General features: G+C 42.4%; 4 non-coding genes across 4 annotated transcripts; 2 read left to right on the top strand and 2 right to left on the bottom strand.

The window, feature by feature from the left end:
- Positions 1–958: 958 nt before the first annotated feature.
- On the bottom strand, positions 959–1,031 carry Trnac-gca. The gene has a single exon. It is a non-coding gene; the product is annotated as a tRNA-Cys (tRNA).
- Positions 1,032–12,804: 11,773 nt separating this feature from the next.
- On the top strand, positions 12,805–12,876 carry Trnac-gca. The gene has a single exon. It is a non-coding gene; the product is annotated as a tRNA-Cys (tRNA).
- Positions 12,877–13,790: 914 nt separating this feature from the next.
- On the top strand, positions 13,791–13,862 carry Trnac-gca. Its single transcript has one exon. It is a non-coding gene; the product is annotated as a tRNA-Cys (tRNA).
- Positions 13,863–17,614: 3,752 nt separating this feature from the next.
- On the bottom strand, positions 17,615–17,686 carry Trnac-gca. The gene has a single exon. It is a non-coding gene; the product is annotated as a tRNA-Cys (tRNA).
- Between the last annotated feature and the right edge of the window lie 215 nt (positions 17,687–17,901).

Raw genomic sequence — 17,901 nt, 5'->3', positions numbered from 1 at the left:
CAATTCACCTTCCTGATCAGAGAGCACTACTCTGCTGGCATCTCTTCAACACATGACTGTAGTGAGTTAGTGACTAAAAAGTCCAGAAACCTCTGCTGATGTCCTGTACCTCCTAGTCTTTGCCCACGGGTAGTGTTTGTCCATGCTGGCACAGCCCCAGATTCTGACCCTCCCCCACCCCATCTCAGCCTGCCAGTAGAGTCCTGAAATTCAGAATGCAGTCCATCACTCGATGGGCAGCTCTGGACCACACTGAGCCCATTGCTCATTAAGAGGGACACTGGAGGAAGGCATGTTCTAGCCTCATTTCTGCTGCTGTGAGCAATGCCCAGGCAAGAGGCAAGTGAGGGAAAGGGTTTGTGTTAGCTCTCAATTTCAGGATACAGTCCCTTATTTCAGGGAAGTCAAGGCAGCAGGGACTTTAAGCTGTTAGTCACATCACATCTACCATTAACAGCAGAGAAAAATAAGGGCACACATGCTTGTTAGTGCTGAGCACACTTTCTGCACTCACACGATCCAGGATCCCTGCCTAGGGAACAGTGCTGTGTCTTCATACATCAATTATCTTAATTATCAAGACAATCTCCAACTGACAGGAACACAGGCCAACCTGATGTAGACCCTGTGTTCTTCATTGAGACTTTATTTCCATGTGATGATACACTGTATCAAATTGACTGTTAAAACTTGCTATCCAGTGAGCATAGGAAAAATCAAGAAAGTAGAAAGGACTCAGCAAAGGTCAGAGGTCAGCTGTGTGCCTTGTACTAATGCACTTTGTGGGTTCCAGCCTTTGGCCAGTGGTTATCATAGTGTCACTGAGAATGGAACCCACAGATGTAATGGGGCACAGAAGCATTGCTTCTAGAAAACTCCAGCAATGAAGACTTTCTAACTCCATGGGTGACCTCTCTAAGATAACCTGGTAAGTCAGTGACCAGAATCCAACATAATAAGGGGGCACCCTGGATTTGAACCAGGACCTCTTGATCTGCAGTCAAATGCTCTACCCCTGAGCTTATACCCCCACTGGTACCAGTGTACCCAGTTAATAAATTTCATCTGTGTGGTGAGATAGTCTGACTATAAAGGTAAATTACAGATCCTCTCAGACCTACTCTTCAGAAGCAGCCAGACCTGACTGGTGAGATGCCTTCCTCAGCTCCCCAGCTTTCCAGGCCCATCCTTGATCAGCACCATCAGCCAAGGAAATGGAAAGGAGCAGGAGGAAATGCAGACCTGAGCCATTCACACTGCTGTCGCTGGGTTAGCTCCTAGGCTGGCCCAGTGCCTCCACCTGGGCCCCAGACACCCTTCTCCTCCTTCCCTGAAGACAGAATGGCTGCCTCTCAGCAGCTTCTCATGGTGCCCTAGCCAGCACTGTCAGCAGCAACACTGGAGGATCCCTCTCTCCTGGTAAAGCAGCTGAGCCAGGCTTTAGCCTTTGAGGATGAAGCAAGTGAGCAGTGGGCTCTGGAAGGGGAAGAAGCTCACGTGGGAAATGTCTACCAATACACAGACAGCCTGGTTCTGGGATTTTTCTGTTGGGGAAGATTGTTTGTGTTGGCATGATCTGAGACTGCCATTGAAATCAGACCCTTGGTTCGAGGGCAGAGTCCCACACCTAAGTTGGCCATAGTTGGCTAGAGTTTTTCCTCGCCAACTGAGAGTAACCTAGATGGACCTAGAGGAGAATAAGGAGGGGCCTGAGGAGAAGAGAGTGGGTGATAGTTTCTCTATTGCTCTGTGGATCTCTCAGCGTTTTGTTTACATAATTTTTTAACTGCCAATTCTATATTTCAATAAAGCAATAATAGAAGTTGCAATATCTAGCATCCAATAACATGGCTGTAGATCATGTCAAAGCAAGTGGTGTATAGCCACCAGTCTCACCCGCTAACTCCCCCCCCCTGGTACATCAAGAGCTGGCACTCTCACTCAGGCTGACTGCACCTGCACACTGTGACCCCCTCAGCACCACCAGCAATGCAGCAGAGGGACTGTGAACATGCCGTTTCTTTGCACTCCCTGGATGCCATGCTCTCCTGCTTACAGCCAGCAGCTTGGGTCCCTCCCATACAGTGTCCCAGCCAGGTGGGTATCTCCTAAGGCTCACTATCTCTCCCCACACTGGCCACATGAGCAGCCACAGTGGGTACCTGGCCCAGATATGCAATTAGCACAGCTGGGGGCTCCCCACCCATGTCCACCTTCCCTGTTGGCAAATCCCAGCTAAGTGGTTTATCCCCTGAGTTGATTACCCTGCAACTGATTACCCTCCCATCCCTGCCACTCAGCTCCATCTATGCTGTTGGCATCAGTAGATTTGGTGAGACACTTGGGAATTTTTAAAGAGGAAATTAGGTTTTAAAAACAAATAAAAATAAAGTTTAAAATGGGGAAATAGTTCCCATGTTAAGAATTGGAAATATCACAATGGAGGGAGTTAGGACCCTGTTTAGTGCTACTATGGATGGCTTACACATGGAAAAAAGAAATGAGGGGATAAACCACTTAGCTGGGATTGACATATTATCTATTTTAATTACTATAGTTTTTATCCTTAAAAATTGTTTGATTGCTGCCATATATGAAAATTTGACTGATAAGTTACAAACCTTAGAAGGACTTATTATTGATAAAGTGCTAGTTTTAGATAGACTTACTACTGATAAGTAAAAACTGTAGAAAGACTTACTGATGAAAATAATAAAAATTTTGCTGATAAGATACAAGCCTTAGAAAGACCTACTAATGAAAATAAGAAAAATATTCAGACAGAGACAGAGGAATTTAGAGCAGAGCCTACCACACCACTGCATTATGAAATTGAATAAGAGTTGCCCAATATTATTAGAAAACCAACTTTAGTTTATCCAGTTATCACACAAGAATGACCACCAGAAGATAGGCATCACCAAGGCAATGCAGTGTTGACTAGAATCCTGTAGAAGTTTTAGACTTGAAGAGATTTAAAGAAGCAGGCATTTCATACGTAATTAATTCACCCCATGTGAATCAGATGTTAAATTCATGGGCAACTCAGAACAGAATTTTCCATAAGACTGAAAAGATTTAGCTACAGCAATATTGGAAGCTGCCCATCGTTACAATGGAAAACATGGTGGAAAGAGGAAGCTAGGGTCATAGAACAATGAGTAGGTATAGCACAATGCTAATGCTACAGGTAGGGCTAGAGGTATGGAAATTTCCTAAGACCAGCTTCTCAATAAGGTCAGTATACTGATTTGCAAAGACAGTGAAGATTTGACGATCGCACCTTGACACTATGTTGTATAGCAGCTTGGGACAGGGTTTAAGAATCAGGAAAAGGACTGAGTCATTTACTAAAATTATACAAGGCCCAAAAGAAGCCTTCACTGATTTTTTTTTTACAAAGATTGACTTCAGCTGTAAATAGAATGATATCAGATCCAGAAGTTAGACAAATATTAATTGAATCTTTGGCTTTTGAAAATGCTAATTCAGAATGCAAAAGAATGATTAGGCATTTGAAGGTAGACACCAATACATGAATGGATTAGAAATATGGCTAATATTGGATCTCATGCTTATGATACTGCTTTGAAAGGATAAGTAATTTCTAGAAATTTTAAGAAAAATAAAAAAGTCAGATGTTTTAATTGTGGTTAACAAGGTCATTTGAAAAGGGATTGTAGGCAAAATATTCCTAGAAACAATGTATTTCTAGAGATAATCCAAAAAGAAGGCCCTAGCCTTCTGGAATATGCAGTAGTTGTGCCAAAAGCCAGTATTGGACTAATGACTGCAGATCAACAAGGGACAGGCAAGGTAAATATTTGCCATAGGGTACTCCCTGAGGGGCTTCCTACAAGCACCAATATCAAATTTGGCTCAAGCATCCCCTGTCAGTATCAGAGAACCTCATACACAGAGCAATTAAAACCACACTGCTCTGGATGTGACCAAAGACAGAAAAACTTCTATAGATACAACAAAAGGTTCAGGAGTGACAAGAAAACAAGTAATTTGGCAAACTGCTGTAAATGATCAGAGACCAAAGCTAAAAATACATACAAACTGCATTAACATTGAGGATTTGGTAGTCACAGTTGTTTGCATATTACAATATAAAACTTATTACAGGTATACTACACAATTCTACAGGACAGGCAGTTATTGAAAGATCAAATTGCACTTTGAAAGATATGCTTAATAAACAAAAAAAGGGTAATAAAGATCCCCGGAGATAGATTACACAATACTTTATTAACCTTAATTTTTTAAATGCTAATGAGAAAGGAACTCCAGCTGTGGAGAGACACTGGATAATTGAAAAAACTTCTGAATTAAATCAGCCTGTATACTTCAAAGATGTGTTGACCTCAGAATGGAAACCAGGGTATGTGTTATGTTGGGGAAGAGGTTTTGCTTTTGTTTCCACAGGAAAAGACAAGCTATAGACACCATCAAGATTGATAAAGATTGCATTCAAACAGGAGAGACATAACGATTAGAGAGGTGATAGTTCATCAACCACATGGCCATTCCATCTAAATTAACTGATAAGACTTGCAGATGTCTTTCATTTGGTCAAATACAACCTGCCAAAAAAGGGAAACTCACCAAAGTTAGGGTCAGGACAGGGTTTTGTTTTTGTCTCTCCAGGAGAATAAAAGAATTCAACTAAAGAATCTGAAGTCCACTGAACAAACAGACATCTGAAGAAGGACAAATCATCCAGAGAAAAATGTACCAAGAAAAAGAGTAAATTGGATTTGTGGTATAACACATTTCCAACAGGAAAAAAATTTCACAAATCCTCCAAAATGTTTGTTTCTACTGTTCTCTACAAACATAAAGGCAAATGGTCTTTTTGTAGTCCCAACTCAATTAAAATTTAAAGCTGAATTGGAGTTGGAGCATGGCTCTTTCCTCCTTTAATTCCAAGCTTCCTTGTTAGAGGAAAATCCAAGGTCTCTGTCTCATATCTGAAGAGCCACTTGGTATGGAACAGAAGAAAACCAGAATTAAGGAACTGTTCTATTGCCACTAATCTCAACCTTTTCTTAAGGTATAAATATTATCTCAAAATTTTTAAGATATATATATATATGTGTGTGTGTGTGTGTGTGTGTGTGTGTGTGTGTGTGTGTATGTATATGTATATCCTGTTATGATATTGATGGTCATAGAGAGCACTAGCTAATTCTATAAATATGTATCATATAGCTTCCTGTACTTAATTTCAGCCTTAAGTCTGAAGCGGGTAACTAGGAACTAAATTTGTGTACTCCGGATGTAATTAATAGATTGTGACCACTTAATCTCTCTGAGATCTGTGCATATGCCATTTCAAATGTTTAAGTTTTCAACAGTAAACTGTGACCATTCTTAACCGTGTTTTTTGAAGTCTCCAAAAGGATGTTGTGGTCTCACAAAGACAATTCCACCTTGATTGTAGTAATAGTACTAAGCTAACAGACACCACTTACAAATCATCTTTGAACTATAAACTGCTCAGTACAATTTTAAGGCAGTTAGCTAAGATGGTCCAGCATCATAGACTACTACAGCCCGAGCTTCAGATAAGCACTTTCTCATCACACAGAGACTGGACAACAGCTAGCTTTACCTGGACCTGATCTTTATCTCAATTTTTTCAGAGCAACCTAAAACTGCCAGGAGATCCCCCCGAAAGAAGAAGTAAATTTAAGAACAGGATGCCCACATTCCCAAGGGGTGGGGCAGGTGGTTTTGGTCATTCAGTGGATGTTTGTCATTGTTTAGGGGAGGTGGTTACAAGGTGTTATTGGTCATGGCCAGGGAGGAAACTAAGGAAAGGAAATTAGATTCAGGAATCTTGTTCTGAAAAGAAAAAGAGGGAATAGAAATGATGGAATAATAGGGTAGATTATTGAATCTACTTTCAAGCTAAAAAACGCAACTGCTAGTCTCAAATATTTTACATTGATATAGATTTTTGTATACTAATACATATTTAGGGTTAGTTTTGTTATACTGTATATATGTTTCTAATCTTGTTTAGGATATTTATAAATTATACAAATTTAAAGTTATTTTGTTATACTTTATATATGTTTCTATTTATTTATAAACTATTGTACCTATGCAGCTCATTTTAAAATGTGATTTAAAGTTCTAGCTCTTGAAAGCTATTTACAATAATAAAGAAATACATATTAGAAGTTAATCATCTATAGCAATCAAACTTGTACTCATGTTAGGTATGTTTTCAAGGTCAAAGAGACATATTGTAAATAGATAGTCTGCAAACACTTAAGAGAACTACAGAATATGGCATTTAAAATGTTTTAGTAATGTAAGGCTTCTCATGACAGTGAAACATGTCTGATCCTGGCAGCACCAACTTACTTCAAAAGAGAATGATGGGCATAGAAAATGTCCATATGAAGTTTGCTTTCATTTGTAGCAAAGTTAGCCACTGAGCAAAGAAACTGCCTTTGCCTTGACTGCTGACAGTATGCTGTTCAGATTAGACAATCAGGGCACAAAAGAAAACAACTCGAACTTTGCTAAGACAAGTTAGGAGAGTCCTTTAAAATTCCTGCATCACAGAAAATCTGTCAGATATTCTAGGGCCATAGGCTGAAGATGGATGTCCCACTGTTGCAGAGGAAACTTGGGGTGACTGTCCAATCAGCCAGATATTTCAGTCATTTTTTTTTTGTATAGGAAGTTGCTTGTTCTGTACTTCCTGTTTAATTAGGTAATATTGTACCCTTCTGAGGTCTCTGATGAAGTTGAAGATTTGATAGTTATAGTTATAATTTTCCATAGTTAGAAAGGATAGATTATGGGCTATTTTCTTTAAATTTTCCAAATAGTAATGGACTGGACATTCTGAAGGTACTTCTTACTTGAGAATTGCTTTTATTTTATATAGTTTTACTATGTTAAAGTTAAACCCTTCCTCTTTATTTAGACAAAAGGGGGGAAATGCTGCAGATTTGTTTGTGTTGCCTTTCTGAGGCCACTAATGGAGTGAGACCTTGGTTTGAGGGCAGAGTAAACACTAAGCAGGCAAGAATGAACCATAAAGTTTTCTGGCACACTGTGAGAAAGCTAGAGAGACACACAGAGGAGGGATAAGGAGGGGCTAGTGGAGACCAAGGCCTTTTTTCAAGCCCGGAAGGCAGAGAAGAGAGTGGGTGACCATTTCTCCATCTTTCATGGATCTCTCAGGTTTATTTTCCTATTATTTAACTCTCAAATCTTATTTTTAATAAAACAATAAAAATAAGTCTCAATAATTCTCTCCTTATTTCTGACCACATGTTCATCAGACAGTAACAAAGGGAGATAATTTACTGTTTGGCTTTCCTTTCTGGTCCCTGGATACCAGCTGTCTGTATGACTGCTGTGCCTGGATAAACCAGAAGAATTCTCCACTATAGTCCATGCCTTCTCTTTAAGTTCCCAACAGAACCAGAGAAACTAGATATATTCAGTTAGAGTAGAGACACTTATAAGAGTGGGATGGACATAGAGCTTGTAGGAAAAGATGGGAGGCATCCATCCATCCAAATGTCAGGCTGGCCAGGACCTCCCAGCTCTGATGAAGGCCATACGTGTAAAAATTGGAAGAAAAATAGTACTGAGTGTGTGTGATAAAAAAACATATATAAAAACATAAAGAAATATGGATTTGCCCAAGAGACCTCTTGATCTGCAGTCAAATGCTCTACCCCTGAGCTATGCTGCCTCCCTGTCAGATGTTTAGGAAGTGCCTTTTACCTTCACACTCAACATTCCTACAATTTACAGTTTTTACTGTAAATTCACCAGCACTGCTGCCTCCACAAACTCAGACAGGTCTCCAGTCCCCAGTGTTTCCAACTCTGTCCCATGTTGTCATGTTGGCATCCCCACCCCTAAGCCTGTAGGAACAGCATAGCTGGAGACAGAGAGGCATAAGCTACTCTAAAGGACTCAGATTTACATGTCTGGCTTCTTCAGTTATACACAAGTATCAGTGTGAAGAGACTCTGCCTACTTCTTTGGGGAACAGTGGGGTACCTGCATGTGAAGACATCTCTCCAGCCCATGGGTGATCTGAGTGTCGCCCCTGAGGGTAGCCGCTGGGTAGATGATGAAGATGTCTCTTCAGGCCTGAGTGGGTCATCGAGGAGCTCTGACAGCAGAGCAGGAGGACACAGAGGGTCAGGAATGCTGAAGCGCTAGCCTTTGCCCTGGCCTTCAGATCGATCACCACTCCACACACTCATTGTCATATGTTTATATCAACATATATGGCACAGTTCAGTTATTTTGAAAACCAATTATTATTGTAAAAGATTACTAAGAAAAAAAAAACACAACAATCCTCTGAATTCTTTCTTATCGCTCCTGTCGCCCAAAGGGAGCCATTCTCCAAAGGTTTCACTCTCTCTTCTAGTCCTTCCTGTGCACTCATGTAAAATGCACACAGCATGGGGTGTCTTCTTTAACCAGGTCTGGACATCAGTAACTGACTTGTGGAAGAGGATTATCATTTTCATGCCTTCTTCCATTCTCACTTTCCCATTACATTCATGTCCCAACCTTTAGTTGGATGACCTTCTCTGTTTTTATCATGATGACTTGTTAACACTGTGTATGGTGGATGTGTGTCATTCTAAACAGGACAAAGACATCAGATAGAACTTTTGATTTTCCTGAAATTACTGGTAGTCTTATGTTTAAACTGTTTCATTTCCTTTAAATACCTACAACTTCTTTTTTCACCTTTTTTATTTATTTTTCTATTATCAGGTTGATACAGTATAAATTCTTATCCTAATTGTGAAATGTTTCATTGAGGCTGCCCAGTAATTGAGTAAAACCAAAACTTACTATATGCCATAGTCATCCTAGGGTCCCCCCTGCTATATAGCCTCCCTGGTTCTGTGGGTTGCAGTCTGACTGTTCTTTGCTTTGTATCTAGAATCCACTTATGAGTGAGTACATACCACGTTTGTCCTTCAAGACATCACTATTAGCTACTGAAGTTTGAGCATTCTGGAAGAGCCTAGAGCCACCCTGAGGCCACCCGAGGCTCTGCAGCCTGTGTACTGTTCTGGTCAAATGCTCTGAGGTCTAGAGGCAGAACCAGGCTTCCTGCATAGCACCAGTATCAAGGAAAGGCCTATGACCAACCAGTTCCTGTTATGATTTAATGGAAGCCAGCGGGCTCCTGTGTTTCTGAGGACCACACCAGTCCCCTTCCTTGGCTCCTGTGTTTCTGAGGACCACACCAGTCCCCTTCCTTGGCTCCTGTGTTTCTGAGGACCACACCAGTCCCCGTCCTGGGAGACTATGAGCAGATGGAGGGCAGTGTCTTGAAGCACAACCCACACAGAGGAGAGTCAATGCTATGTTTTTGAGACTGCTGTTGTTTTAAGTATGTAAGTGTTTTCCCTGCATGTATATTTGTGCACCATGTGTGCCTAGAACCCTCAGAGGTGAGAAAAGGGCTTTGGATCCCCATAATCAGAGTTAGAGAAAAAGTGAGTGGAGGGAATTGAACCCAGGTCCTCTGGAAGAGCAGCCAGTGTTCTTAACCACTGAGCCATCTCTAGCCCCCTTCTGAGACTTTCTAAGGCCACCACACAATCTAAATGTAAAAAATAAATAAAATAAAAATTGAAATTTAAAAAAATATCTACAACTTCCACAAACCATGAGTTCTCTATGAAATACTTTTCAGAATAATATACGATGCATGGAAACATTTCTACTCTCCAATGAACATTTCTGCTTTCTGTTTTCCAGAGTGACCTGGGCTCCTGATCCTTTTGTTCTGGTTGTCCCCCAAAGGCCTGCTGCATGGTCAAGGCCCTGTGACTTCCTTCACCTTGACATTCTTCTTTTCCACCATCTCTTCTGTGTGGAAGTGTTTCTTTCCCAGATTTTGAGTTCTTGGATGTTTCTTAACAAAATGACACTCCTTCTTTTGGGTGATGAACCCCTCTGTGAGAGGTGAATGGAAGTAAAATTTCTAGCCTTTGTATGTCTGATAAAGCATATAATTCTTCCCACACACTATACTAATAGTTAGTTTGTATATTTAATTTAAAGATTTTTTTCATAAAATAATGTGGTTTGAATGAGAACAGTCACCATGGGTTTATATATTTGATAATGTTTGGTCTCCATTTGGTGAACTGGTTAGGAAGGATTAGGAGGTGTGAACTTGTTGGAGGAGATGTGTCACTGGGAGGTGTTTTGTGGTTTCAAAATCCTGTATCAGGTCAGTCTTACTCTCTGCCTCCTGCTTGTAGATCAGATGGAAACTCTTAGGGCTCCAGTGTCATGCCTGCCTACCTGTCACCATCCTTCCCACCATGATGATCATGGACTAACTCTCCAAATCTGTAAGCAAGCTCCCAAGAAATGCTCTCTTTATAAGTTGCCTTGATCATGCTGCCTCTTCACAACAAAAGAACAGCATATTGACTATATATGTTATACTATAGTAACACAGAATAGTAACTAAAACAAAAGTTGATACCAGGGCCTGGGTTGTTTCTATGACAAGTCTGACAGTGTGGGTTTTGGGTAGAATATGGAAGACGTTGGAACTTTGGATTAAAAAGACAGTTGAATGTTGTGTGACTTACCAGGTCATACTAATAGGAGCATGAAAAAAAAGTAGTTCTTATCTTATGATATAATGACAAAGTGCGTGTTTGTACAAAAAAAAAAGTGGCAAAAGGTCTTGTCTAAAAAATCTGCCTGAGGATAAATTCAAGAGTTGTGGACTTATATTGTTGGCAGAGGAGATTCCAAGACAGCCTAGGATTGACTGTGTCACATGGCTACTACTGATCACCCTTCTGCAGATCTACAATGAAAAGGAGCAAGAAGGGCAAAGTAAAATACAAAATGGATGATACTGGTTCCTTGGAGTCATCCATCACCTTTGGTCCTTATATCCTTTCTGCCTCCTCTTCACCGTAGAACTCTGAGACTTGAGTGGAGAGGTTGATGAAGGCATCCCACTTAGGACTGAGTGCTCCAACGTCTCTCACTCTCTGTCCATTGTCCAGTGTGGGTCTCTGTGCTCATTTCCATCTACTACAAGGAGAAGCTTCTCTGATGTGGATTGCACAATATAGCAGTATGTTATTAGGAATTGTTTTATTGCTATGTTCCTTAGCAGAAAATTAGGAGTGGGGTTTTCTCCAAGGGCCCATGACCTGGACGGTGTCAGGTCCATGGCCATTGTAGCAGTGTCAGATATGGGTTCCATCTCATAGATTGGCCCTTAAACCCAATTTTGTAAAAGGTTATTCCTATAAAATTTGAGTCAGTATTGAACTAGTATGTCAGTTGACTGTTGTAGGTCAAGGGTTTGTATCTGGATGGTATTGATGATTATATTTCTCCTCTGATAGTGAACAGAGTAATTACTAGCACCAGGGATGCTTGTCAGTTTGTAAGAAGAACTTGAGCACCACCTTAACATCTCTGTTTTATGAAATAAGGGCTGTCTTCAGACAATCAATCTATTTCAAGATGCAGCAATACCACCCTTAAAAATCTACCGAAAGGCCTCTCCATCTTACTGAAAGATACTCATCCATTTTCACTGCTGTGCTATTCATAATAACCAGAAATAGGAAACACCCTAGATGGCCATCAACTGATGAATGGATAATGAAAATGTGGTACATTTACACAATGGAATATTATTCAGATTTTAAGAAAAAGGTAGTTTTGAAAATTTCAAGGCCAATGAATAGAGCTAGAGACAATCATCCTGAGTGAGGTTCAAATAATCAAAAAGGCAAATATTTCATGTCTTCTCTTATACATGGATGTAAACTGATAAAAATCTGATCTGTGGGTTACAACCCAGCTAACCACAGCATTTAGGTACCTGTTAAGGGACAATTGGGAGGAAAGGATCTTTCAAAGTGGGGAGATAGAAAATAGTTATAGAGAGATAAAGGGGAAATCAAAATAGCAGCATTTAACTAGGGAGGAAGATGAGAGACAAGGACAAGAAAAGGGCTATGGGAAGAGACACTAACACTGGCCTTTAAAAACTATACAGAAATCAGCTATTTTAGAAGCCTCCTGAAATATGTGCCTATAAGAAAGGAATTCAATGCCAGTAAGTAAAACCTCCAGAGCCAGAAATCCGTTATATCATGTAGAATTGCTGGCCAAAGGGGGTCCATGGAACCCTCCACAAAAAATTATTACCAGCTATCCCAAGACAATTATTGGTTATTCTCCAAATGAGAAGGAAAGGCCCTATTGCTGAGGACAAAATATGATTCTTTAAAATATTTTCATTAGTTCTTGGAGAATTTCATACAATGTATTATCATATATTCACCCTCAACTCCTTTACTTAATTAACTCCTTGTCCCAGATCCATTCCACATCTACACCCCTAGGTTTATGTCCTCCTATGTGAGCTATCCACATGGTCCTGGGTGTGGGGCCATCTACTGGAACATTGGTGGCTTACCAGGAGCCATGCCTTAGAGAAAACTCTTTTCCCTCCCCCAGAAGCTGTGAATCACCTAAGATCCAATCCTTTGAGCTTGGCTTAGGGTGTGGAGAATGCGCTGAATGCACGCTTCTGGGCAGTAGTGCTTCTGTCTCAGCTGTGAACAAGGACTGGAGGGTGCTGGTCATGAGGAGGAGGCACACAGGTGTGCAGCTGGCTCAGGGCTGGGTCTCACAGGAGAGAGCAGATGATAGCAGAGTACTAGCAAGTACACATGTCAAGGAGTGAACACACAGGTTCAGAGACGTTTATTGGATATACATAAAGCAGATGGGGGCATAGCTCAGGGGTAGAGCATTTGACTGCAGATCAAGAGGTCCCCGGTTCAAATCCGGGTGCCCCCTTCCTAGTGTCTCTTTTAGATACAAGAGACCAAATCTGAAGTATTGATTAGCACAGAGCCGACTAATGCCCTGTTTTCCCTGTGCTCTGTATTCTGCTCAGGCCTGGTCCCTGTTCTCCTCTCTGACAGAAGCTAGTACAGGACTCACTGTGAGACCCACCCAGGTCACACTCACGTTGTGGCACACGCTGGCCTCCAAGGCTCTGTATGGCTCAGTCAGTGCAGGAAGTCAGCATAATGGAGTCCTAGGAAGATGAGAGTGGGATTCTTCCTCTGGCAACTTTCCATAGTCAATCCCTCAGGAAGTCACTCCTAAGCCTCCAGAAGGGACGCTCCTTACATGCTGTTTCCTCTAGCCTGTGCTTTTGCTCCTGATACTTCTGAGGAAAGACTTGGATCCATGAATTTGTCTCCTACTTAGACTAAGACTCTGAGGAAAAGGGGAATGGCTGACCTCACTTTGTCTCCTCAGCATGGCTGATAGTGACCAGAACATAGGAAGTCCCATGGGTGTTTATTGAGTGAATAAATGATGGAGGGAAGTAAAGGGCACCCTTCTGATATCTTTGAGTACAGATAAAGTTCTTTCTGGGCAAAATGTTTGGACCATTGAAAACCCAGAATCATCAGCTCTTGTCTAGGCCACTTATGGAAAATTGAGTGTGAAGTTAAGGGAAACACCACAGTTAAGTGTCCTTTTCAGGACCAAAGTTGATGTCTTTAACACACACGAGAGAATGGACATTGACATGGGCTGAGTAAGGTTGGAGAGAAGGGTGGAGGGCAGACTTTAATAGAAAAATCTTGCCAGGTCAAGATAGTTAGGAGGAACCAGTAGGTTGTGAACACATAGGAAGCCTGGGTGTGGTGCCAAGGTTAAAGAGATGCTAATGAGAGGTTACCTTACCTGTAAGTGGGGGTATAGCTCAGGGGTAGAGCATTTGACTGCAGATCAAGAGGTCCCTGGTTCAAATCCAGGTGCCCCCTTGCTTAAATATGATTTTGGTTATTAATTTACCATATTTGCCTTGAGGAGAACTTTAGTGAACCTAGAAGGTCTGCATTAGTTGAGGTTTATTGAGTAAACTCCAGAGCCTCCCACGCTGGGTAGCATAATACAGAATAATTGGATGTCCTATAAGAGGATGACTTAGTCTTTTAACAGAACCCTCACCCAAGGGCCCAAACACTGGTGACTCTGAATCCACACTCTACCCCCACTACCACGATGACCGGAAACAGAAAGTGATGGAAGGTCAGAGAGAAGGAAATTTACCATCAAGGGAGATATGGACTTCCATTTGGTAAGTACTCGGCACAATGGATGAAATGTGGACTCAGTAGCAAATGCCAAGAAATCTAAGACCAAAGAGAAGATCTTAAAACCTGGGCTACAAGGAGCAGGTGATGCTTACAGGACAGGAAATCACCTTGGCAGTAACCGCTCAACAGCGCTCTTTGACACTAGGAGACGGTAAGAAACATGGTTGGGACTCCAGCACACCTCTGACCAACAACTCAAAGGGAGGCATCCATGCCTGGAGCTGATGTTTTGTTTGGCCATCTATAGCTTCTCAGATGAGCATAATCCCCCGTGTGGGGCAATTGCAATTAAACTCTGGTGTCAGACAGACCCCCAGGACAATACAGACTATTGACATTGCACTGAGTCACTCATCAGAACTCGCTGACAAAACCCTATTGCTGAAGACATCACATATATTAGTCACAGCACATGGGGGACCAAGTGGTACAGACCAGGAAGCTTCCTCCCTGTGGGCTAGCTTTGGTCCAGCTGGAAAGTGCTTTGTAAAGTCATCAACAGGCTTACCCAGCTGTGGACTCTGTGAACTGCAATAGTGACCTGAAAGGAAGGTTATGGGGGTAACCACCCCCCTCTTTGTGTAATTCAAGGCCTGCTCCACAGAAGGAACTAGATGTTTAGTACAACAGATCTGAGAACACAAGGCCAGAAGCCAATGTTCTTGATCCCCACCTGAGAACCCCTAAATCAGATTCTCAGGAAACAGGACCTGAGGATGACCTTGGTATCTAAGACACTCTGGGGATGATTCAGACTCATGGGTTGTTTATAGCTATTAATTTTAATCAGGTATTTCCATGCTATAGATGTGTGAAACTTTGGATAAATCAGGCCCAACACGACGAACTTCATAATGGCCAAGCCATATCAGAGTTTACATTTGTGATGCAGGGCCTATTGTACCAGCCTTCTTGAGAAGGGATGGAGCAGCCTTCATTGTCTCTCCTCTTCTTCCCTCTTGGTCCCATTTGCTGAATCCCTTGATGTATCAGAAGAAGATAAAACCTGAAGAACTGACTCAGTCCTCAGAACTGTGGTGAAGTGAGAATCAGAGAGTCTATGGTCTCAGGAGCAGACATGGACGCTGGTGTGCTGAGCGGACAGTGTTGAGTGGGGATTGCCTGACACGTAGGCAATGACTCTGCCAGTGATTTTTTGCCCTTCGACCCGTGTAGACTCTCCTCATTACCATATATTGGCACTGCCTCAGCCAAGGACATAATGTGCTCTGTGACTTCTCATCTCTAGTGCCCTAGGGAGCCAGACTCACCACTAATGAAAAGTAGTATTAAAGAGAGATGGGGGCACTGTAAACTCCCAACACTGGTGATGGTGATGATGATGGTGATGATGATGATGATGATGTGTGTGTGTGTGCATTTATGATGTGTGTGTTTGTACACGAGGGTGTATACATGCCATGGAACATATGAGGAGGTCAGAGGAAAGCCTGAGGTATCAGACCCCACCTTCTGCTTTATTTGAAGCAGAATCCCTCTTATTGCTTGAAACTGAGATGCACACTCCAAGCTCACCAGCCATGAGCTTCCAGAAATATCCTCCTGACTCCAACTCCCATCTTTCTGTAGGAGTGCTAGGATCACATACCTGCGCCCCCAGATCTGGCTTTTTCACATGGGTTCTGGGGATCCAAACTGAGATTCTCGGGCTTGTGCAGCAAGTGATGATGCCTGTTGAGCCTTCTCACTAGACAGCATTGTGAGACTTTGGTTATTGTTTCATGCAACCTTAGTCACTTGGCAGAAATAGCTGAGGCCGCTGCACAGTGCTGGGTTTCACATGTTCCTTCTGTGTCTTCAGCAAAGACTGCAGGCTGTGGAGCTGTCCATGGTACAACCTATAGCTCCAGAGTAGTCAGGCTCTGCTCAGCCCTTCACAAGGCGCTGTAGCAAACGCTGTTTGTGAAAAGTTCAAATCTTTGGTGAGAATTGTTCTGTGGAGCAAAACTTCAAATACTGCCAAGGCACAGATCCTGGCCAGTTAGAGGAGGTGCCCGTCAACGGCCACCATTGGATGCCCACAGCCTGGGATCCCCAATCCCCAGCTCAGGAGAATCACCTGGAGTTCTCCAGTGACAGCACACTCCTGACCCCACTATCCTTAGGGTCATTACTCTGGCCCTCTCCAGTTGCTATGCTGGCTTCCGTACATGGTTCTAGATGCAGATACTGGTTCTTTCTACTGAAACTGCCATGGATAAAATGAAAAAATAAATGCACACATGCTTGTTAGTGCTGAGCACACTTTCTGCACACACACGATCCAGGATCCCTGCCTGGGAACAGTGCTATGTCTTCATACATCAGTTGACTTAATTATCAAGACAATTACAGGAACACAGGCCAATCTGATCTAGACACTGTGTTCTTCATTGAGACTTTATTTTCATGTGTCAAACTGACTATTAAAACCAACTATTCCAGTGAGCATAAGGGAAAAATATCAATGGGGAAAAACAAGAAGGTAGAGGGGACTCAGCAAAGGTCAGAGGTCAGCTGTGTGCATTGTACTAATGCACTTTGTGGGTTCCAGAGTTTGGGCCTGTTGTACCCAGAGCCCCCCAAAGACCACCAAGAGACCAAATCCGATGCAAAAGCAAAGAGTCTTCGTATTATTATGAGTTAACTTGGGACTCTTCGTCCATCTGACTCAGTAGCAGAGCAGGAGAGACCCTGAGTAGTGATGGGGCAGGTTGTTTTGTTGTTTTGTTGTTGTTGTTGTTGTTGTTGTTGTTGTTGTTGTTGTTTTAGCAAGTGGGGGTTGGGGCCTGCAGACTACATAGGAACAGACTCAGGATTGGTTTATGCAAGTGGCAATCATGTTAGTAACTTTTAATTGGCTAGGATTAGTTGGTGGTTGCAGTTAACATTTTTAGGCAGGCCTGGACAAGTCCCAGGCTTTGTCCTTGGGCTGCCATGGATGCTGGCTGGCCTAGCAGTACTGACTATAGGGGTTGACTCAGTGGTCTAGGCTCTGTCCTTGAGCTGCCATGGAGGCTGGCTGACCTCGCACATTCACATTGACCCATGGATGTAGCTCTAAGTTGGTGAGGGGTCCGACACAGTAAACAATTGGCTGAACCTTGAATGGTCAGAATACATGCAGAAAGGGAGCTACTGCAAGGAGTATGTCTTTGTTCATGGCCCTCCCAGAAACTGATTGCTCAAGTCTCAGGAAACTGAAATTGAGGCCTGATCTCTGAGAGAAGACTGAGCAGCCTGCTTGGCATCTGCTTGATCCTTCCAGCCAGTGTGGCTGAGAATGGAACCCACAGATGTAAATGGGGCACAGAAGCATTGCTTCTAGAAACTCCAGCAATGAAGACTTTCTAACTCCATGGGTGACCTCTCTAAGATGAACCTGGTAAGTCAGTGACCAGAATCCAACATAAATAAGGGGGCACCTGGATTTGAACCAGGGACCTCTTGATCTGCAGTCAAATGCTCTACCCCTGAGCTATACCCCCACTGGTACCAGTGTACCCAGTTAATGTCATCTGTGTGGTGAGATAGTCTGACTATAAAAGTAAATTACAGTTCTCTCAGACATACTCTGCAGAAGCAGCCAGACCTGACTGGTGAGATGCCTTACTCAGCTCTGCAGCTTTCCAGGCCCATCCTTGTTTTCCTTTTAATTTTTATTTATTCTTCTGTCATACAGTACATCCTGACCAAAGCCTCC

This window comes from Onychomys torridus, chromosome 3 (genome assembly GCF_903995425.1).
Source record: "Onychomys torridus chromosome 3, mOncTor1.1, whole genome shotgun sequence".
In the NCBI taxonomy this organism is placed as follows: domain Eukaryota; kingdom Metazoa; phylum Chordata; class Mammalia; order Rodentia; family Cricetidae; genus Onychomys; species Onychomys torridus.
Note: the sequence above shows the minus strand (reverse complement) of the source record. Positions and strands in the feature narration are given on the sequence as shown.